Genomic DNA, 22,563 nt, shown 5'->3' with positions numbered 1-22,563 from the left:
ATAAATATGAAGGACAAAGCAGTTCCCACTTGCCCATAAGAAAATAAGCTTATTCTCGGATTCCTGATCCTTCAGTGTTGCTCTTTCTTCTACTGCAAAATACAATGTTGTTCTTTGTTGAAGTCGATCTAGACATTGATAAATATGAAGGAAAAAGCAGTTTTAACTTGGTTTGAGTGAATGAATTCATTTTATACATATATATCGGATTCCTAAAACTTTTGATTTGCACTTTCTTTTACTGCAAAGTACAACGTTGTTTTTTGTTGAAATCTATCTAGACATTGAAAAATACCAGCCGAAACTCTGCTGCCGCTTTTGATAATTTATGGTTGGGCATTCTTACCTTTTCTTACCCGCTTTTTACAAATTATGATCTTACATTCACACCTACTTGCAGTCGAACACCTTCTCATCCACTTATGATCATGTGCGGTTGGGCTTTCGCACCTTTTCTTACCCATTTTTCAGTAATTATGGGTGGACATTCAGACCTTCTTGCAGCCGAAAACCTCCGCTCCTCTTTTGATCATACATTGTCGGGCATTCACACCTTGTCTTACCCGCTTTTTACAAACTTTAGTCGGACATTCAAACCTTCTTGCAGCTGAACCACCTCCGCTCCCTGTTTTGATCATATATGGTCTGGCAATAGTACCTTTTCTTACCCGTTTGTGAGTAATTATGGCTGGACATTCACACCTTCTTGCAGCTGAACACCTCCTCTCCCGCTAATGATCATGTAAGGTTTGATATTCAAAAATTTTCTTTCATGTTTTAAAGCAATTATTAATGGACATTCACACCTACTTGCAGCCGAACACCACCTCTCCCGCTTTTGATGATGTATGGACCGGCATTCTTACCTTTTCTAACACATTTTTCAGCAATTATGGTTGGAGAATCACACCTACTCACAGCCGAACAACTCCGCTACCGCATTTGATGGTGTATAGTCGGGATTTGTCACCCTTTCTCATCAGCTTTTTGCAAATTATTCTCTGACATTCACACCTACTTGCAGTCGAACAGCTCTGCTCCCGCTTTTGATTATGTTTGGTTAGATATTCGAACCTTTTCTTAACTGCTTTTTTACAAACTTTGGTCGGACGTTCACACCTTCTTGCAGCGGAACACATACGTTTCCGGTTTTGATAGTGTATATTCGGGCATACGAACCTTTTCTTACCCGCTTTTTACAAACCATGGTCGGACTTTCACACCTTCTCTTAGCTGAACAACTCCGCTCCCTCTTTTGATTGTGCACAGTCGGATATTTTAACCTTTTCATACCCGCTTTTTACCAACTATGATCGGACATTCACACCGTCTTACAGCGGAATACCTCCGCTCCCTCTTTTGATGGTGTATGTTCGGGCATTCGAACCTTTTCTTACCCGTTTTTTACAAACCAGGGTCGGACTTTCACACCTTTTAGTAGCCGAACAACTCCGCTCCCGCTATTGATTGTGTACAGTCGGGTATTTTAACCTTTTCTTACCTGCTTTTTAGCAACTATGGTCTGACATTCACACCTTCTTACAGCGGAACAAATCCGCTCCCTCTTTTGATGGTGTATGTTCGGGCATTCGAGCCTTTTCTTCCCCGTTTTTTACAAATTATGGTGGGACATTCAAACCTTCTTGCAGCCGAAAACCTCCGCTCCCTCTTTTGATCATACATTGTCGGGCATTCGCACCTTTTCTTACCCGCTTTTTACAAACCATGGTCGGACTTTCACACCTTTTAGGAGCCGAACAACTCCGCTCCCGCTATTGATTGTGTACAGTCGGGTATTTTAACCTTTTCTTACCCGCTTTTTACCAACTATGGTCGGACATTCACACCTTCGTACAGCGGAACACCTCCGCTCCCTCTTTTGATGGTGTATGTTCGGGTATTCAAACCTTTTCTTACCCGCTTTTTCCAAACTATGGTCGGCTATTCACAGCTTCCTCTCCACCATACTTGTATGGTTGGATATTCACACCCACCTGCATCCGAAGACCTCCGCCCCCACTTTTGTTGATATTTAGTCGGTCATTCGCACCTTACCCGCTTTTGGCAAACTATGGCCTTCTTGCAGCCAAACACCTCTGATCTCGCTTTTGATGATGTAAGGTTGGGCATTCAGACCTGCTTTTCACCAAATATAGTCGGACATTCACACCTTCTTGCAGCCGAACACTTCCGCTTTTAGTGTTCTATGAGGCATTCACATATTTTTTTTCACCGTATTTTATAGATTATGGTTGGAAATTCTCACCCACTCTCATCCGAAAACCTCTCCTCCCGCTTTTGTTAATATATAGTCGGGCATTCGAACCTTTTCTTACCCGCTTTTTACAAATTATGGTCGAACATTCACTCCTACTTGCAGCTGAATACTTCCGCTCCACCTTTTAGGTATGTATGGTTGGCATTTGCACCTCTTTTTATACTGATTGCTGAAGATTAAGTTGTTCTTTCTCAAACTACAAATTTTTTTTAATTGTTGAAACTTGATTTGAAGTGGATAAATAAGGAGGACAAACAGTTTTAAGTCAGGCTGATAGAAGGAATTAATTTTATAACAAAATCTGTATTTCGTCATATGTCGAGAGATGCTTATTGCTGAAGAAGTTCTTTCTCATTCTACAAAGTACAACGTTGTTTATCGTTGAAACTTGATTAGACATGAATAAATATGAAGGACAAAGCAGTCTTAACTTGGTTTGAGTTAATGAATTCTTTTTATAGGAGAATCCGAATTCGTGCATAACTCATAAAATAGAGCTTATTTTCGGATTCCTGAAGAATGAGTCTGGTTCTTTCTCATAATACAAAGTTTGTTGTTTATTGTTGAAACTTCATCAGAAATGAGGAAATAAATGAATGCCTATCAACAAATGTGGGATCTAAACTCTAGTGCTTCCTCTAAAATAATTTCCTTTCTCAATTTATTAATGTGTGTGTGTAAGTCACAACACCCGTGACACCAAAACGGCTTTCTTTTCTCTACACTCTGCACTATGAGCACACACACCAAATCAGAAAGGCTTTTTTCTCTCTTTTCTACATTATGGACTGTGGGGACACAAAACCGCTCTCTCTCTTTTTTTTTTTTTATCGTGTGCCAGGGCGTTGTCTCACGTATTAGATTATGCTTAAGATACGAATGGGTTTATCAGTCACATCAGAATCCATACATACTGATCCTCCCGTAATAAAATGGTCGGATCTTATCAAACACACTTTGTTTCTTGTGACAATCAAGTCAGCGAAACAGCGTATACACGTCAAGACACTGAATCAAGTTTGCCACAAGAACTCATAAGTTTGGCAGTATTGCTCTGCCGTCAGCAATCATACACCCATTTTATTTCCGTGAGACATGTGCAAACACCTGTTCATCTACTGTTCTATCACTATGAATTAGTGATCTATTATCAATAAGGATACTTCTACAACTACTATCAAAGTATGTCCGGACTTCTTATGTTGTCAGTTGCTATATATGAATAAGTGGGTAGCTACTGACAAGCATTAAGCATGTCACACAGCCCAAACATATAACATTTCAGGACACACCACACAGTTAACAACCACAGTGAAGTGTCAAAGCCCAAACATGTAACATTCAACAGGACACTTACACAACACATTCAAATCAAACAGTCAGACAACATACAAGAACATATACCCCAGCCGGCATTGCTCCCTGCCTATTTTCTTACAGCACACTATGTGTGCGCACACCTTTATTCACAAACTCTTCAACTTATACTCTTTTACCGAAGCTGCTACAGCTCGATTGGCCGAATACCCTTTGATCCTATTTCGGTGAATTTGACATCTGCCTTACATATAACAGATTAGCGGTTTAGCAGTTTTAATTTAGTTTGAGTGAAGGAATTCATTTCATAGCAAAATCCGAAATCGTGAAGAACTCATGAAAGTAAGCTTATTCTCGGATTCCTGAAACTTTAGATTTGCTCTTTCTTTTACTGCAAAGTACAACGTTGTTTTTTTTGTTTAAATCTTTCTAGACATGGTAAATATTAAGGACAAAGCAGTTTTCACATAGTTTGAGTGAAGGAATTCATTTTATAGATAAAATCCCAAGAGTCTGCTGAGAAAAGAGAGTGAATGCGAAGTAGACTTTAACACGGCTATGGGAGCGAGCCGAGTGTGGGCTAACCGGGAGAATTGCTTGAAAGAAACGCGACACCGAATGAGCGATCAGAACAAAGCCTCAATACGGGATTCTCGTGGTGTTTTTGTTGCTGCCTTGTCTTTTGCACAGAGTAAAAGACAAGGCAGCCATCGAATAGGGCCCGATTGTTCCTAGTTGGTCAGCCGAGGAGCAAGGGGGGGGGGAGCAAGCGTCTCAACCAAGCAAAGCTCACCATGGGGAAGGTGGCTATGCCAACTAGCCTGATGCCCTGCTCCCGCAGTGACGGATAATCGTACTCTGGTTTCTCTTCATAACGTACAAGTCTTTCGCCTTTTACTAAAGATTTCTGTGGAGAGCAGCACTAATGAGTTGTTTCTATTTTTGGCAGGCTTTACCTTTGCGGGTGAAGCCCTTTCTGTCTGTGCAAAAGAAATCTTCTTACTGTGCAGAGTGACTTCTCTGAGTAGAGTCGCCTTACTTGTTGCGACTGTGCCGATGTTCGAAGCTGGAGTGCAAAGTTGTTGCTTGAATGGTGCTTGCTGGAGCGTGCGGGAGTGCAAAGTTATACCATTTAAAAGGGCTGAAGAGTGCTCAGTGCAGCGGTTGGGCGACACTCTGGCCACCTTGAAAACCGAGGTTACATCCACTACCAGGGGCAGCCCAAGTTCTGCCGCAAGTGTGGTGAGCATGGGCACCTGGTTGAGGCTTGTACCAAGGTGTTATGTGGGAAGAGCAGAGAAATTGGGCAAACTTTTGGAGAGTGTCCAAATGGCAGGAAATGTAATCTCTGTGGAGAATTAAATCACCTCTTCAGAGATTGCCCTAAATCTTTTGCCAACAAATTAAAGACGGTAAAGCCACAGTCAAGCCAACAAAGAGAAGGACCAAAGGTGGCAGTTGGTAAACAAAGTGAAGAGGTTGACCCAATAAATTCAAACTTCCCGCCAAAAGCTTGGATTGGAAGTGAGGAGCAAAAAGGGGAGGGGCCTGTAGAGGCCTCACCACTCAGTGTTGAAGTCTGTGAGAATTCACAGGCAGAGGGTGGAGCTACGCTAAATGAGGAGGAAGAGCAGACAGGTGAGTCTAGTGAAGATACTCACCTCCCCGAAGGTCAACAGCCGAAGAGGACGGCATCTGAGCCTCTGATTCCCCAGTGGTATCAGAGAAGAGGGGGAGGGTTAGGTCCCTTTCAGACAGTTCTTCAGTGGAAGAACCTAGAGTCTTCCCCTCCGACTCACCAAATGAGGTCTCCTTTTTAACTTCAGCTCTGCAATCAACCCCCAGGGACTCAAAGTTAAATGCAACATTGCGTCAGAGGCCAACACCGAGAGTCCGAAAAGGAAATATAGATCACCCTACTCACTTTTCACCTAAAGAAATGAAGGAAGAGCTAGTTTCCCAAGAAATAACCTGTGTGTAATTTGTTTTGATAACTTAGAAAAACGAAAATGACATACCTACTTTCCTTTATGCTTTTAATGGTTCTCACCTTCTCAACACTAAATGTGAGAAGTGTGAAATCAAAGACAAGAGCCCAGAGTATTTTATCCTTCTTAGACTCCATAAAATCAGATGTGTTTTTAATACAAGAATGTGGACTACCTTTTTTAAAAAACCATAGACAATGGGAGGAAATGTGGCCCCATTTATCGATATGGAGTGGCTCAAATCAAAATAAAAATGATGGTGTGGCCATTCTAATTAAAAATCTGCATGTTCTGGTGAAAGGTAGCACAGTGGTGAGAGACGGACGGGCACTTTTAGCACACTTGAATTTTATGGGGCAAGACTTTAACCTCTTAAATATTTATGGTTTCAATGGAAAAAATGAAAGGTATGACCTTTTAGAAGATATACAGCTTTACATGCTAGGGCAAGTACCTTTAGTTGTAGGAGGGGATTTTAACTGTATCTTGAGCAGGAAAGATAGAAAAAGAGCAGGGGTAGATTTTAAAGTGGATAAGACTTCGATTTTACTTCAGGGCATATGCAGGGATTTTAAGCTTACTGACTGTTTTAAAACCATGCATCCCAGAGAGGAGGGCTTCACCTGGTTTAGTCATGATGGCACCAGAGCCTCTCGCATTGATTATTTCTTTACTAGAGATTGCCCACCCACTGATGTTAGATTAACCCCTGTTTTCTTTTCAGACCACCTTATGCTCTCCTGCACCCTTTCACCCCCTTCTGGTGTGACGGTAGGAAGTGGTCTGTGGAAACTCAACTGTTCCCTGTTGGAGGATGAAATCATAGTCAGTCAGTACAGGGAATGTTATAAAGAGTGGCAGACCCTTCAAGACCTCTAAAAACACATGCACAATGGTGGGAAATGGTGAAGGAAACGACCCAGACTTTTTTTAAACAGCAAGGTAAACGTAAAAAAAGGAAAGAGAATAGATGTATGATGGGACTACATAAACGCTTACAGCGCTACTTTAAACTAAATCAGTGTGGCATAGACTTTAAAGAAGAAATCAAAGATGTCAAAAAGGAAATGTCAGTTTTAGCAGAAATAAAGAGTAAAGGAATTTTTGTAAGAAGCAGGGAGCAGGAAATTGAGGAAGGTGAAAAAGAAAGAAAGTTATAAATAAAAAGGAGTGTATTCAAAATCTAAAAAGAGAAGATGGGTTTTCAACAAAATCCACACAAGAGATGATTGAAACTGTACATACCTTTTATAGTAACATGTACAAAGAGAAACCAGTGCACTTGGAAACATCGGCAGAAATCTTAAAATTTGTTGACAAAACCGTAAAAGAGAATGCACACTTGACACAGAATTTTACTGCTTTAGAGTTAAAAAAATGCCTAACAGGTTTTAAGAGAAGTCGAGCTCCGGGTTTAGACGGGCTTCCTGCAGAATTCTATCTGACCTAATGGGACCTTTTATCATCAGACATTTTAGATGTTTTTAAAGATTTTGAAAAACTCGACCGACTGCCTGACAGTTTTAGAGTGGGAATAGTGACTCTACTTTATAAAAAAAATGATAAGACTGACCTAAAGAATTGGAGGCCCATCACACTTTTAAACTTTGACTGTAAACATTTTAGCAAGGTTTTAGCGACACGGATGTCCTCTGTTTTAGAGGAGGTAATTCACCCAGACCAAGCTTGTGCCATCTCAGGGAGACAACTCACCGACAGCCTCGTACTGATTCGAGACATCATTGATTACGCTAGAGACAGAAACACCCGGCTTGTCATCTTAAATTTAGACTTTGAAAAAGCATTTGATCGGGTCTCGCATCAATATCTCTTTCAGGTGTTGCAGCCATCGAAAAGGGCCCGATTGTTCCTACTTGGTGAGCTTTGCTTGGTTGAGATGCTTGCCCCCCCCCCCTGCTCCTCGGCTGACCAAGTAGAAACAATCTATTCGATGGCTGCCTTGTCTTTTACTCTGTGCAAAAGACAAGGCAGCCACAAACACCACGGGAACACCGTATTGAGGCTTTGTTCTGACCACTCATTCGGTGTCGCGTTTCTTTCAAGCAATTCTCCCGGTTAGCCCGCACTCGGCTCGCTCCCAGAGCCGTGTTAAAGTCCACTTCGCATTCACTCTCTTTTCTCAGCAGATTAAAAGAAAGTTTCATCTTGGGCTCCCTGAAACTTCCATCCTGCACCACTGTTTGCTTTTTCACAAGAGCAGAGGAGAGCGCACCGTTCCCAGCGGCACTGCAGTACCGGGTCGAGGCTTGGAGTGAACGGAGCAAGCTTCTTTTTCAACTCCTATTCTTAAAAATCCATTTAATATGTTGTCCTCGTATAGAGGACATATTAAACTGATAAGAACAGATACTACACTTGATCTTAGCCAAAAGGCCGAGAAGCGATAACTGTCCACTGTTTCAGGTCCGAGGGCCCTTGCTGGCACAATGCGCACTTGTAGCAGTGTTCTTTTTATGGCCATAGGTGGCCAGAGTGTCACGTTGCACCTCCGCCCACCCGCTGCACTGAGCACTCTTTAGCCCTTTTAAATGGTATAACTTTGCACTCCCGCATGCTCCAGCAAGCACCATTCAAGCAACAACTTTGCACTCCAGCTTCGAACATCGGCACAGTCGCAACAAGTAAGGCGACTCTACTCAGAGAAGTCACTCTGCAAAGTAGCAAGATTTCTTTTGCACAGACAGAAAGGGCTTCACCCGCAAAGGTAAAGCCTGCCAATGATAGAAACAACTCATTAGTGCTGCTCTCCACGGAAGTCTTTAGTAAAAGGCGAAAGACTTGTACGTTATGAAGAGAAACCAGAGTACGATTATCCGTCACTGCGGGAGCAGGGCATCAGGCTAGTTGGCATAGCCACCTTCCCCATGGTGAGCTTTGCTTGGTTGAGACGCTTGCCCCCCCCCCCCCCCCCCCCCACCCTTGCTCCTCGGCTGACCAAGTAGGAAAAATCGGGCCCTCTTCGATGGCTGCCTTGTCTTTTACTCTATGCAAAAGTCAAGGCAGCAACAAAAACACCACGAGAATCCCGTATTGAGGCTTTGTTCTGACCGCTCATTCAGTGTCGCGTTTCTTTCAAGCAATTCTTCCGGTTAGCCGACACTCGGCTCGCTCCCATAGCCGTGTTAAAGTCTACTTCGCATTCACTCTCTTTTCTCTGCAGACTCTTGGGATTTTATCTATAAAATGAATTCCTTCACTCAAACTATGTTAAAACTGCTTTGTCCTTCATATTTACCATGTCTAGAAAGATTTAAACAAAAAAACAACGTTGTACTTTGCAGTAAAAGAAAGAGCAAATCTAAAGTTTCAGGAATCCGAGAATAAGCTTACTTTCATGAGTGCTTCACGATTTCGGATTTTGCTATAAAATGAATTCCTTCACTCAAACTAAATTAAAACTGCTAAACCGCTAATCTGTTACATGTAAGGCAGATGTCAAATTCACCGAAATAGGATCTAAGGGTATTCGGCCAATCGAGCTGTAGCAGCTTCGGTAAAAGAGTATAAGTTGAAGAGTTTGTGAATAAAGGTGTGCGCACACATAGTGAGCTGTAGGAAAATAGGCAGGGAGCAATGCCGGCTGGGGTATATGTTCTTGTATGTTGTCTGACTGTTTGATTTGAATGTGTTGTGTAAGTGTCCTGTTGAATGTTTGGGCTTTGACACTTCACTGTGGTTGTTAACTGTGTGGTGTGTCCTGAAATGTTATATGTTTGGGCTGTGTGACATGCTTAATGCTTGTCAGTAGCTACCCACTTATTCATATATAGCAACTGACAACATAAGAAGTCTGGACATACTTTGATAGTAGTTGTAGAAGTATCCTTATTGATAATAGATAAACTAATTCATAGTGATAGAACAGTAGATGAACAGGTGCCTGCACGTCTCACGAAAATAAAATGGGTGTATGATTGCTGACGGCAGAGCAATACTGCCAAACTTATGAGTGCTTGTGGCAAACTTGATTCAGTGTCTTGACGTGTATACGCTGTTTCGCTGACTTGATTGTCACAAGAAACAAAGTGTGTTTGATAAGATCCGACCATTTTATTACGGGAGGATCAGTATGTATGGATTCTGATGTGACTGATAAACCCATTTGTATCTTAAGCATAATCTAATACGTGAGACAACGCCCTGGCACACAATCAAAAAAAAAAAGAGAGAGCGGTTTTGTGTCCCCACAGTCCATAATGTAGAAAAGAGAGAAAAAAGCCTTTCTGATTTGGTGTGTGTGCTCATAGTGCAGAGTGTAGAGAAAAGAGAGAAAAGAAAGCCGTTTTGGTGTCACGGGTGTTGTGACTTATACACACACATTTCTAAATTGAGAAAAGAAATTATTTTAGAGGAAGCAGTAGAGTTTAGATCCCACATTTGTTGATAGGCATTCATTTATTTCTTCACTTCTGATGAAGTTTCAACAATAAACAACAAACTTTGTATTATGAGAAAGAACCAGACTCATTCTTCAGGAATCCGAAAATAAGCACGAATTCGGATTCTCCTATAAAACGAATTAATTAACTCAAACCAAGTTAAGACTGCTTTGTCCTTCATATTTATTCATGTCTAATCAAGTTTCAACGATAAACAACGTTGTACTTTGTAGAATGAGAAAGAACTTCTTCAGCAATAAGCATCTCTCGACATATGACGAAATACAGATTTTGCTATAAAATTAATTTCTTCTATCAGCGTGACTTAAAACTGTTTGTCCTCCTTATTTATCCACTTCAAATCAAGTTTCAACAATTAAAAAAAAATTGTAGTTTGAGAAAGAACAACTTAATCTTCAGCAATCAGTATAAAAAGAGGGTAACAAAAGGTGCAAATGCCAACCATACATCACTAAAAGGTGGAGCGGAAGTATTCAGCGTTAGGTAGGTGTGAATGTTCGACCAAAATTTGTAAAAAGTGGGTAAGAAAAGGTTTGAATGCCCGACTAAATATTAACAAAAGCGGGAGGAGAGGTCTTCGGATGAGAGTGGGTGAGAATTTCCTACCATACAAGTATGGTGGAGAGGAAGCTGTGATTGGCCGACAATAGTAAAAAGCAGGTGAGAAAAGGTGCGAATGTCAAAACATACATGATCAAAACAGGGAGCGGAGGTGTTTGGCTGCGACAAGGTGTGAATGTCTACCCATAATTAATGAAAAACGGGCAACAAGTAGGTTCGAATGCCCAACCATACATCATCAAAAGCAGGAGTGGATGTGTTCGGCTTCAAGAAGGTATGAATGTCTATCAATAATTGCTATAAAACATGAAAGAAAATTTTCGAATATCAAACCGCACATAATCGTAAGCGGGAGAGGAGGTGTTCCGCTGCAAGAAGGTGTGAATATCCACCCATAATTACTGAAAAATGGGTAAGAAAAGGTGCGAATGCCCAACCATACATCATCAAAAGCAGGAGTGGATGTGTTCGGCTACAAGAAGGTTTGAATGTCCGACCATAATTTGTAAAAAGCGGGTAAGAACAGGTTTGTATGCCCGACTGTACACAATCAAAAGAGGGAGCGGAGTTGTTCAGCTACAAGAAGGTGTGAAAGTCCGACCATGGTTTGTAAAAAGCGGGTAAGAACAGGTTCGTATGCCCGAATATACACCATCAAATGCGGGAGCGGAGGTGTTCGGCTGTGAGTAGGTGTGAATCTCCAACCATAATTGCTGAAAAATGTGTTAGAAAAGGTAAGAATGCCGGTCCATACATCATCAAAAGCGGGAGAGGTGGTGTTCGGCTGCAAGTAGGTGTGAATGTCCAGCCATAATTACTCACAAATGGGTAAGAAAAGGTAGTATTGCCAGACCATACATCATCAAAACAGGGAGCGGAGGTGGTTAAGCTGCAAGAAGGTGTTAATGTCCAACTAAAGTTTGTAAAAAGCGGGTAAGAAAAGGTGCGAATGCCCGACAATGTATGATCAAAAGAGGGAGCGGAGGTTTTCGGCAGAAAGAAGGTCTGAATGTCCAACCATAATTTGTAAAAACCGGGGAAGAAAAGGCTCGAAAGCCCGACTATACACCATCAAAAGCTGGAGCGGAGGTGTTCAGCTGCAAGAAGGTCTGAATGTCCATCAATAATTGCTAGAAAACATGAAAGAGAATTTTCGAATATCAAACCGCACATGATAATAAGCGGGAGAGGAGGTGTTCAGCTGCAAGAAGGTGTGAATGTCCACCCATAGTTACTGAAAAATGGGTAAGAAAAGGTGCGAATTCCAAACCATACATCATCAAATGCACGAGTGGATGTGTTCGGCTACAAGAAGGTTTGAATGTCCGACCATAGTTTGTAAAAAGCGGGTAAGAAAAGGTTCGAATGCCCAAACATACACCATCAAAAGAGGGAGCGGAGGTGTTCCGCTGTAAGAAGGTGTGAATGTCCGACCATAGTTGGTAAAAAGCGGGTAAAAAAAGGTTAAAATACCCGACTGTACACAATCAATAGCGGGAGCGGAGTTGTTCAGCTACTAAAAGGTGTGAAAGTCCGACCCTGGTTTTAAAAAGCGGGTAAGAAAAGGTTAGAATGCCCGAACATACACCATCAAAAGAGGTAGCGGAGGTGTTCCGCTGTAAGACGGTGTGAATGTCCGATCATAGTTGGTAAAAAGCGGGTAAGAAAAGGTTAAAATACCCGACTGTACACAATCAAAAGAGGGAGCGGAGTTGTTCAGCTAAGAGAAGGTGTGAAAGTCCGACCATGGTTTGTAAAAAGCGGGTAAGAAAAGGTTCGTATGCCCGAATATACACTGTCAAAACCGGAAGCGTAGGTGTTCGGCTGCAAGAAGGTGTGAACGTCCGACCAAAGTTTGTGAAAAAGCAGTTAAGAAAAGGTTCGAATATCTAACCAAACACAATCAAAAGCGGGAGCAGAGCTGTTCGACTGCAAGTAGGTGTGAATGTCAGAGAATAATTTGCAAAAAGCTGATGAGAAAGGGTGAGAAATCCCAACTATACACCATCAAATGCGGTAGCGGAGTTGTTCGGCTGTGAGTAGGTGTGATTCTCCAACCATAATTGCTGAAAAATGTGTTAGAAAAGGTAAGAATGCCGGTCCATACATCATCAAAAGCGGGAGAGGTGGTGTTCGGCTGTAAGTAGGTGTGAATGTCCATCAATAATTGCTTTAAAACATGAAAGAAAAATTTCGAATAACAAACCTTACATGATCATTAGCGGGAGAGGAGGTGTTCAGCTGCAAGAAGGTGTGAATATCCACCCATAATTACTGAAAAATGGGTAGGAAAAGATGCGAATGTCCAACCATAAATCATCAAAAGCAGGAGTGGAGTTGTTCAGCTACAAGAAGGTATGAAAGTCCAACCATGGTTTGTAAAAAGCGGGTAAGAGAAGGTTCGAATACCTGAATATATACCATCAAAAGCGGAAGCGGAGGTGTTCGGCTGCAAGAAGGTGTGAACGTCCAACCAAAGTTTGTAAAAAGCAGTTAAGAAAAGGTTTGAATATCCAACCGAACATAATCAAAAGCGGGAGCAGAGCTGTTCGACTGCAAGTAGGTGTGAATGTCAGAGAATAATTTGCAATTATTGCAATTTGCAATAATTTGGTTCAGCTGCAAGAAGGTTTGAATGTCCGACTAAAGTTTGTAAAAAGCGGGTAAGACAAGGTGTGAATTCCCGACAATGTATGATCAAAAGAGGAGTGGAGGTTTTCGGCTGCAAGAAGGTCTGAATGTCCACCCATAATTACTGAAAAATGGGTAAGAAAAGGTGCGAAAGCCCAACCTCACATGATCATAAGTGGATGAGAAGGTGTTCGACTGCAAGTAGGTGTGAATGTAAGATCATAATTTGTAAAAAGCGGTTAAGAAAAGGTAAGAATGCCCAACCATAAATTATCAAAAGCGGCAGCAGAGTTTCGACTGGTATTTATCAATGTCTAGATAGATTTCAACAAAAAACAACGTTGTACTTTGCAGTAAAAGAAAGTGCAAATCAAAAGTTTTAGGAATCCGAGAATAAGCTAATTTTCATGAGTTCTGCACGATTTCGGATTTTATGTATAAAATGAATTCCTTCACGCAAACTAAGTTAACACTGCTTTGTCCTTCATATGTACCCATTTCTACATATATTTCAAGCATAAACTTCCTCATACTACCCTGAATGAGAAAGAGCCACACTTGTGATTAAGCCATACGCCCCTTTTGAGGAGTTCTGCATGGTTTGGGATTTTATCTATAAAATTAATTCCTTCACTCAAACTATGTTAAAACGGCTTTTACCTTCATATTTATCAATGTCTCGATAGATTTAAACAAAAAAACAACGTTGTACTTTGCAATAAAAGAAAGAGCAAATCAAAAGTTTTAGGAATCCGAGAATAAGCTTATTTTCATGAGTTCTGCACGATTTCGGATTTTATGTATAAAATGAATTCATTCACTCAAACCAAGTTAAAACTGCTTTTTCCTTCATATTTATCAATGTCCAGATCGACTTCAACAAAGAACAACATTGTATTTTGCAGTAGAAGAAAGAGCAACACTGAAGGATCAGGAATCCGAGAATAAGCTTCTTTTCATACGTTCTGCATGATTTGGGATTTTATGTATAAAATGAATTCCTTCACTCAAACTAAGTTAACACTGCTTTGTCCTTCATATGTACCCATTTCTACATATATTTCAAGCATAAACTTCCTCATACTACCCTGAATGAGAAAGAGCCACACTTGTGATTAAGCCATACGCCCCTTTTGAGGAGTTCTGCATGATTTGGGATTTTATCTATAAAATCAATTCCTTCACTCAAACTATGTTAAAACGGCTTTTACCTTCATATTTATCAATATCTCGATAGATTTAAACAAAAAAACAACGTTGTACTTTGCAGTAAAAGAAAGAGCCAATCAAAAGTTTTAGGAATCCGAGAATAAGCTTATTTTCATGAGTTCTGCACGATTTCGGATTTTATGTATAAAATGAATTCATTCACTCAAACCAAGTTAAAACTGCTTTTTCATTCATATTTATCAATGTCTAGATCGACTTCAACAAAGAACAACATTGTATTTTGCAGTAGAAGAAAGAGCAAAACTGAAGGATCAGGAATCCGAGAATAAGCTTATTTTCTTATGGGCAAGTGGGAACTGCTTTGTCCTTCGTATTTATCAATGTGTAGATGGATTTGAACTTCTTCTACTGCAAAGTCCAATGTTTTTCTTTGTTGAAGTCGATCTAGACATTGATGAATATGGAAGGACAAAGCAGTTTTAACTTGGTTTGAGCAAAGCAATTCATTTTATAGCAAAATCCGAAATCGTGCAGAACTCATGAAAGCAGGCTTATACTCGGATTCCTGAAACTTTAGATTTGCTCTTTCTTTTACTGCAAAGTACAACGTTGTTTTTTTTGTTTAAATCTTTCTAGACATGGTAAATATGAAGGACAAATCAGTTTTAACATAGTTTGAGTGAAGTAATGCATTTTATAAGCAAAATCCCAAATCATGCAAAACTCACGAAAAGCTTTTTTCTCGCTTTTCACTGCTTTTTACAAACTTTGGTCGGACGTTCACACCTTCTTGCATCCGAACACCTCCGCTTCCGCTTTTGATGATGTATATTCGGGCATTCGAACCTTTTATTACCCGCTTTTTACAAACCATTGTTGGACTTTCACACCTTCTTGCAGCCGAACACCACCTCTCCCGCTTTTGATGATGTATGGTCCAGTATTCTTACCTTTTCTAACACATTTTTCAGCAATTATGGTCGGACATTCACACCTACTCACAGCTGGACACCTCCGCTCCCGCTTTTGATCATACAATGTCGGGACATCGCTCCTTGTCTTACCAGCTTTTTACAAACTTTAGTCGAACATTCACACCTTCTTGCAGCTGAACACCTCCGCTCCCGCTTTTGATGATGTATAGTCGGGCTTTCGAGCCTTTTCTTTCCCGGTTTTTACAAATTATGGTTGGACATTCAGACCTTGCAGCCGAACACCTCCGCTCTCTCTTTTGATCATACATTGTCGGGCATTCGCACCTTGTCTTACCCGCTTTTTACAAACTATAGTCAGACATTCACACCTTGCAGCTGAACCTCCGCTCCCTGTTTTGATCATGTATGGTCTGGCAATACTACCTTTTCTTCCCCCGTTTGTGAGTAATTATGGCTGGACATTCACACCTACTTGCAGTCGAACAGCTCTGCTCCCGCTTTTGATTATGTTTGGTTGGATATTCGAACCTTTTCTTAACTGCTTTTTACAAACCATGGTCGTACTTTCACACCGTCTTGTAGCCGAACAACTCCGCTCCCGCTATTGATTTTGTACAGTCGGGTATTTTAACCTTTTCTTACCCGCTTTTTACCAACTATAGTCGGACATTCACACCGTCTTACAGCGGAACACCTCCGCTCCCGCTTTTTATGGTGTATAGTCGGGCATTTGAACCTTTTCTTACCCGCTATTTACAAACTATGGTAGGACATTCAAACTTTCGTGTATCCGAAAACCTCCGCTCTCTCTTTTGATCATACATTGTCGGACATTCGCACCTTTTCTTACCGGCTTTTTACAAACCATGGTCGGACTGTCACACCTTCTTGTAGCCGAACACATCCGCTCCCGCTATTGATTGTGTACAGTCGGGTATTTTAACCTTTTCTTACCCGCTTTTTACCAAGTATGGTTGGACATTCAAACCTTCTTACAGCTGAACCACCTCCGCTCCCTGTTTTGATCATATATGGTCTGGCTACTACCTTTTCTTACCCGTTTGTGAGTAATTATGGCTGGACATTCACACCTACTTGCAGTCGAACACAACCTCTCTCGCTTTTGATGATGTATGGACCGGCATTTTTACCTTTTCTAACACATTTTTCAGCAATTATGGTTGGAGATTCACACCTACTCACAGCCGAACAACTCCGCTGCCGCATTTGATGATGTATAGTCAGGCATTCTCACCCTTTCTCATCAGCTTTTTGCAAATTATGATCTGACATTCACACCTACTTGCAGTCGAACAGCTCTGCTCCCGCTTTTGATTATGTTTGGTTGGATATTCGAACCTTTTCTTAACTTCTTTTTACATATTTTGGTTGGACGTTCACACCTTCTTGTAGCCGAACACTTCCACTCCTGCTTTTGATGATGTATGGTTGGGCATTCACACCTTTTTTTTTGCCCATTTTTCAGGAATTATGGGTGGACATTCACACCTTGCAGCTGAACACCTCCTATCCCACTTATGATCATGTGCGGTTTGATTTTCGAAAAGTTTCTTTCATGTTTTCTAGCAATTATTGATGGACATGTAGACCTTCTTGCAGCTGAAAACCTCCGCTCCCGCTTTTGATCATACATTGTCAGGCATTCGCACCTTGTCTTACCCACTTTTTACAAACTTTAGTCGAACAGTCACACCTTTTTGCAGCCGAACACCACCTCTCCCGCTTTTGATGATGTATGGTCCAGCATTCTTACCTTTTCTAACACATTCTTCAGCAATTATGGTCGGACATTCACACCTACTCAGAGCCGAACACCTCCGCTCCCGCATTTGATGGTGTATAGTCGGGCATTCTCACCCTTTCTCATTAGCTTTTTACAAATTATGATCTGACATTCACACCTGCTTTTGATAATGTATTGTTAGGCATTCGCACCTTTTTTTTTACCCATTTTTCATGAATTATGGGTGGACATTCACACCTTCTTGCAGCCGAACACCTCCTCTCCCGCTTATGATCATGTGCGGTTTGATATTCGAAAATTTACTTTCTTGTTTTAAAGCAATTATTGATGAACATTCAAACCTTCTTTTAGATGGTGTATAGTCGGGCTTTCGAGCCTTTTCTTCCCGGTTTTTACAAACCATGGTCGGACTTTCACACCTTCTTGTAGCCGAACAACTCCACTCCCGCTATTGATTGTGTACAGTCGGGTATTTTAACCTTTTCTTACCCGCTTTTTACCAACTATGGTCGGACATTCACACCGTCTTACAGCGGAACACCTCTGCTCCCGCTTTTGATGGTGTATAGTCGGGCATTCGAACCTTTTCTTACCCGCTTTTTACAAACTATGGTGGGACATTCAAACCTTCTTGTATCCGAAAACCTCCGCTCTCTCTTTTGATCATACATTGTCGGACATTCGCACCTTTTCTTACCCGCTTTTTACAAACCATGGTCGGACTTTCACATCTTCTTGTAGCCGAACACATCCGCTCCCGCTATTGATTGTGTACAGTCGGGTATTTTAACCTTTTCTTACCCGCTTTTTACAAACCATTGTTGGACTTTCACACCTTCTTGCAGCCGAACACCACCTCTCCCGCTTTTGATGATGTATGGTCCAGTATTCTTACCTTTTCTAACACATTATTCAGCAATTATGGTCGGACATTCACACCTACTCACAGCTGGACACCTCCGCTCCCGCTTTTGATCATACAATGTCGGGACATCGCTCCTTGTCTTACCAGCTTTTTACAAACTTTAGTCGAACATTCACACCTTCTTGCAGCTGAACACCTCCGCTCCCGCTTTTGATGATGTATAGTCGGGCTTTCGAGCCTTTTCTTACCCGGTTTTTACAAATTATGGTTGGACATTCAGACCTTGCAGCCGAACACCTCCGCTCTCTCTTTTGATCATACATTGTCGGGCATTCGCACCTTGTCTTACCCGCTTTTTACAAACTATAGTCAGACATTCACACCTTGCAGCTGAACCTCCGCTCCCTGTTTTGATCATGTATGGTCTGGCAATACTACCTTTTCTTCCCCCGTTTGTGAGTAATTATGGCTGGACATTCACACCTACTTGCAGTCGAACAGCTCTGCTCCCGCTTTTGATTATGTTTGGTTGGATATTCGAACCTTTTCTTAACTGCTTTTTACATACCATGGTCGTACTTTCACACCGTCTTGTAGCCGAACAACTCCGCTCCCGCTATTGATTTTGTACAGTCGGGTATTTTAACCTTTTCTTACCCGCTTTTTACCAACTATGGTCGGACATTCACACCGTCTTACAGCGGAACACCTCGCTCCCGCTTTTTATGGTGTATAGTCGGGCATTCGAACCTTTTCTTACCCGCTATTTACAAACTATGGTAGAACATTCAAACCTTCGTGTATCCGAAAACCTCCGCTCTCTCTTTTGATCATACATTGTCGGACATTTGCACCTTTTCTTACCCGCTTTTTACAAACCCTGGTCGGACTGTCACACCTTCTTGTAGCCGAACACATCCGCTCCCGCTATTGATTGTGTACAGTCGGGTATATTAACCTTTTCTTACCCGCTTTTTACCAAGTATGGTTGGACATTCACACCTTCTTGTATCCGAAAACCTCCGCTCTCTCTTTTGATCATACATTGTCGGACATTCGCACCTTTTCTTACCCGCTTTTTACAAACCATGGTCGGACTTTCACATCTTCTTGTAGCCGAACACATCCGCTCCCGCTATTGATTGTGTACAGTCGGGTATTTTAACCTTTTCTTACCCGCTTTTTACAAACCATTGTTGGACTTTCACACCTTCTTGCAGCCGAACACCACCTCTCCCGCTTTTGATGATGTATGGTCCAGTATTCTTACCTTTTCTAACACATTTTTCAGCAATTATGGTCGGACATTCACACCTACTCACAGCTGGACACCTCCGCTCCCGCTTTTGATCATACAATGTCGGGACATCGCTCCTTGTCTTACCAGCTTTTTACAAACTTTAGTCGAACATTCACACCTTCTTGCAGCTGAACACCTCCGCTCCCGCTTTTGATGATGTATAGTCGGGCATTCGAACCTTTTCTTACCCGCTTTTTACAAACTATGGTGGGACATTCAAACCTTCTTGTATCTGAAAACCTCCGCTCTCTCTTTTGATCATACATTGTCGGACATTCGCACATTTTCTTACCCGCTTTTTACAAACCATGGTCGGACTTTCACATCTTCTTGTAGCCGAACACATCCGCTCCCGCTATTGATTGTGTACAGTCGGGTATTTTAACCTTTTCTTACCCGCTTTTTACCAAGTATGGTCGGACATTCACACCTTCGTACAGCGGAACACCTCCGCTCCCTCTTTTGATGGTGTATGTTCGGGCATTCAAACCTTTTCTTACCCGCTTTTTCCAAACTATGGTCGGCTATTCACAGCTTCCTCTCCACCATACTTGTATGGTGGGATATTCACACCCACTTGCATCCGAAGACCTCCGCCCCAAATTTTGTTGATATTTAGTCGGACATTCGCACCTTACCCGCTTTTGGAAAACTATGGCCTTCTTGCAGCCAAACACCTCTGATCTCGCTTTTGATGATATAAGGTTGCGCATTCAGACCTTGCTTCACCTGCTTTTCACCAAATATAGTCGGACATTCACACCTTCTTGCAGCCGAACACTTCCGCTTTTAGTGTTCTATGAGGCATTCACATATTTTTTTTCACCGTATTTTATAGATTATGGTTGGAAATTCTCACCCACTCTCATCCGAAGACCTCTCCTCCCGCTTTTGTTAATATATAGTCGGGCATTCGAACCTTTTCTTACCCGCTTTTTACAAATTATAGTCGAACATTCACACCTACTTGCAGCTGAATACTTCCGCTCCACCTTGTAGGTATGTATGGTTGGCATTTGCACCTCTTTTTATACTGATTGCTGAAGATTAAGTTGTACTTTCTCAAACTACAACTTTTTTTTATTTGTTGAAACTTGATTTGAAGTGGATAAATAAGGAGGACAAACAGTTTTAAGTCAGGCTGATAGAAGGAATTAATTTTATAGCAAAATCTGTACTTCGTCATATGTCGAGAGATGCTTATTGCTGAAGAAGTTCTTTCTCATTCTACAAAGTACAACGTTGTTTATCGTTGAAACTTGATTAGACATGAATAAATATGAAGGACAAAGCAGTCTTAACTTGGTTTGAGTTAATGAATTCGTTTTATAGGAGAATCCGAATTCGTGCATAACTCATAAAATAGAGCTTATTTTCGGATTCCTGAAGAATGATTCTGGTTCTTTCTAATAATACAAAGTTTGTTGTTTATTGTTGAAACTTCATCAGAAGTGAAGAAATAAATGAATGCCTATCAACAAATTGACCTTCTGTTGACCTTCGGGGAGGTGAGTATCTTCACTAGACTCACCTGTCTGCTCTTCCTCCTCATTTAGCGTAGCTCCACCCTCTGCCTGTGAATTCTCACAGACTTCAACACTGAGTGGTGAGGCCTCTACAGGCCCCTCCCCTTTTTGCTCCTCACTTCCAATCCAAGCTTTTGGCGGGAAGTTTGAATTTATTGGGTCAACCTCTTCACTTTGTCCACCAACTGCCACCTTTGGTCCTTCTCTTTGTTGGCTTGACTGTGGCTTTACCGTCTTTAATTTGTTGGCAAAAGATTTAGGGCAATCTCTGAAGAGGTGATTTAATTCTCCACAGAGATTACATTTCCTGCCATTTGGACACTCTCCAAAAGTTTGCCCAATTTCTCTGCTCTTCCCACATAACACCTTGGTACAAGCCTCAACCAGGTGCCCATGCTCACCACACTTGCGGCAGAACTTGGGCTGCCCCTGGTAGTGGATGTAACCTCGGTTTTCAAGGTGGCCAGAGTGTCGCCCACCCGCTGCACTGAGCACTCTTCAGCCCTTTTAAATGGTATAACTTTGCACTCCCGCACGCTCCAGCAAGCACCATTCAAGCAACAACTTTGCACTCCAGCTTCGAACATCGGCACAGTCGCAACAAGTAAGGCGACTCTACTCAGAGAAGTCACTCTGCACAGTAACAAGATTTCTTTTGCACAGACAGAAAGGGCTTCAAAGGCAAAGGTAAAGCCTGCCAAAAATAGAAACAACTCATTAGTGCTGCTCTCCACAGAAATCTTTAGTAAAAGGCGAAAGACTTGTACGTTATGAAGAGAAACCAGAGTACGATTATCCGTCACTGCGGGAGCAGGGCATGAGGCTTGTTGGCATAGCCACCTTCCCCATGGTGAGCTTTGCTTGGTTGAGACGCTTGCTCCCCCCCCCTTGCTCCTCGGCTGACCAAGTAGGAACAATCGGGCCCTATTCGATGGCTGCCTTGTCTTTTACTCTGTGCAAAAGACAAGGCAGCAACAAAAACACCACGAGAATCCCGTATTGAGGCTTTGTTCTGACCGCTCATTCGGGGTCGCGTTTCTTTCAAGCAATTCTCCTGGTTAGCCCACACTCGGCTCGCTCCCATAGCCGTGTTAAAGTCTACTTCGCATTCACTCTCTTTTCTCAGCAGACTCTTGGGATTTTATCTATAAAATGAATTCCTTCACTCAAACTATGTGAAAACTGCTTTGTCCTTAATATTTACCATGTCTAGAAAGATTTAAACAAAAAAAACAACGTTGTACTTTGCAGTAAAAGAAAGAGCAAATCTAAAGTTTCAGGAATCCGAGAATAAGCTTACTTTCATGAGTTCTTCACGATTTCGGATTTTGCTATAAAATGAATTCCTTCACTCAAACTAAATTAAAACTGCTAAACCGCTAATCTGTTATATGTAAGGCAGATGTCAAATTCACCGAAATAGGATCAAAGGGTATTCGGCCAATCGAGCTGTAGCAGCTTCGGTAAAAGAGTATAAGTTGAAGAGTTTGTGAATAAAGGTGTGCGCACACATAGTGTGCTGTACGAAAATAGGCAGGTAGCAATGCCGGCTGGGGTATATGTTCTTGTATGTTGTCTGACTGTTTGATTTGAATGTGTTGTGTAAGTGTCCTGTTGAATGTTACATGTTTGGGCTTTGACACGCTTCACTGTGGTTGTTAACTGTGTGGTGTGTCCTGAAATGTTATATGTTTGGGCTGTGTGACATGCTTAATGCTTGTCAGTAGCTACCCACTTATTCATATACTATCAAAGTATGTCCGGACTTCTTATGTTGTCAGTTCCCATCAAAAGCGGAAGCGGAGC

At 41.7% G+C, this 22,563-nt stretch overlaps 4 non-coding genes across 4 annotated transcripts; 1 reads left to right on the top strand and 3 right to left on the bottom strand.

The window, feature by feature from the left end:
* The first annotated feature begins 4,448 nt into the window (after positions 1-4,448).
* LOC140274302 (U5 spliceosomal RNA) lies at positions 4,449-4,562 on the top strand. The gene has a single exon (XR_011908268.1). It is a non-coding gene; the product is annotated as a U5 spliceosomal RNA (small nuclear RNA).
* A 3,243-nt stretch (positions 4,563-7,805) lies between these two features.
* On the bottom strand, positions 7,806-7,989 carry LOC140274091 (U2 spliceosomal RNA). Its single transcript, XR_011908083.1, has one exon. It is a non-coding gene; the product is annotated as a U2 spliceosomal RNA (small nuclear RNA).
* A 308-nt stretch (positions 7,990-8,297) lies between these two features.
* On the bottom strand, positions 8,298-8,411 carry LOC140274124 (U5 spliceosomal RNA). Its single transcript, XR_011908105.1, has one exon. It is a non-coding gene; the product is annotated as a U5 spliceosomal RNA (small nuclear RNA).
* A 13,017-nt stretch (positions 8,412-21,428) lies between these two features.
* LOC140274305 (U5 spliceosomal RNA) lies at positions 21,429-21,547 on the bottom strand. Its single transcript, XR_011908271.1, has one exon. It is a non-coding gene; the product is annotated as a U5 spliceosomal RNA (small nuclear RNA).
* Between the last annotated feature and the right edge of the window lie 1,016 nt (positions 21,548-22,563).

The sequence above is a fragment of the Leuresthes tenuis genome, unplaced genomic scaffold, assembly GCF_036924035.1.
Source record: "Leuresthes tenuis unplaced genomic scaffold, fLeuTen1.0.hap1 SCAF_17, whole genome shotgun sequence".
Lineage (NCBI taxonomy): Eukaryota > Metazoa > Chordata > Actinopteri > Atheriniformes > Atherinopsidae > Leuresthes > Leuresthes tenuis.
The sequence above is the reverse complement of the archived record's forward strand: the minus strand, read 5'-3'. Positions and strand labels throughout refer to the sequence as shown.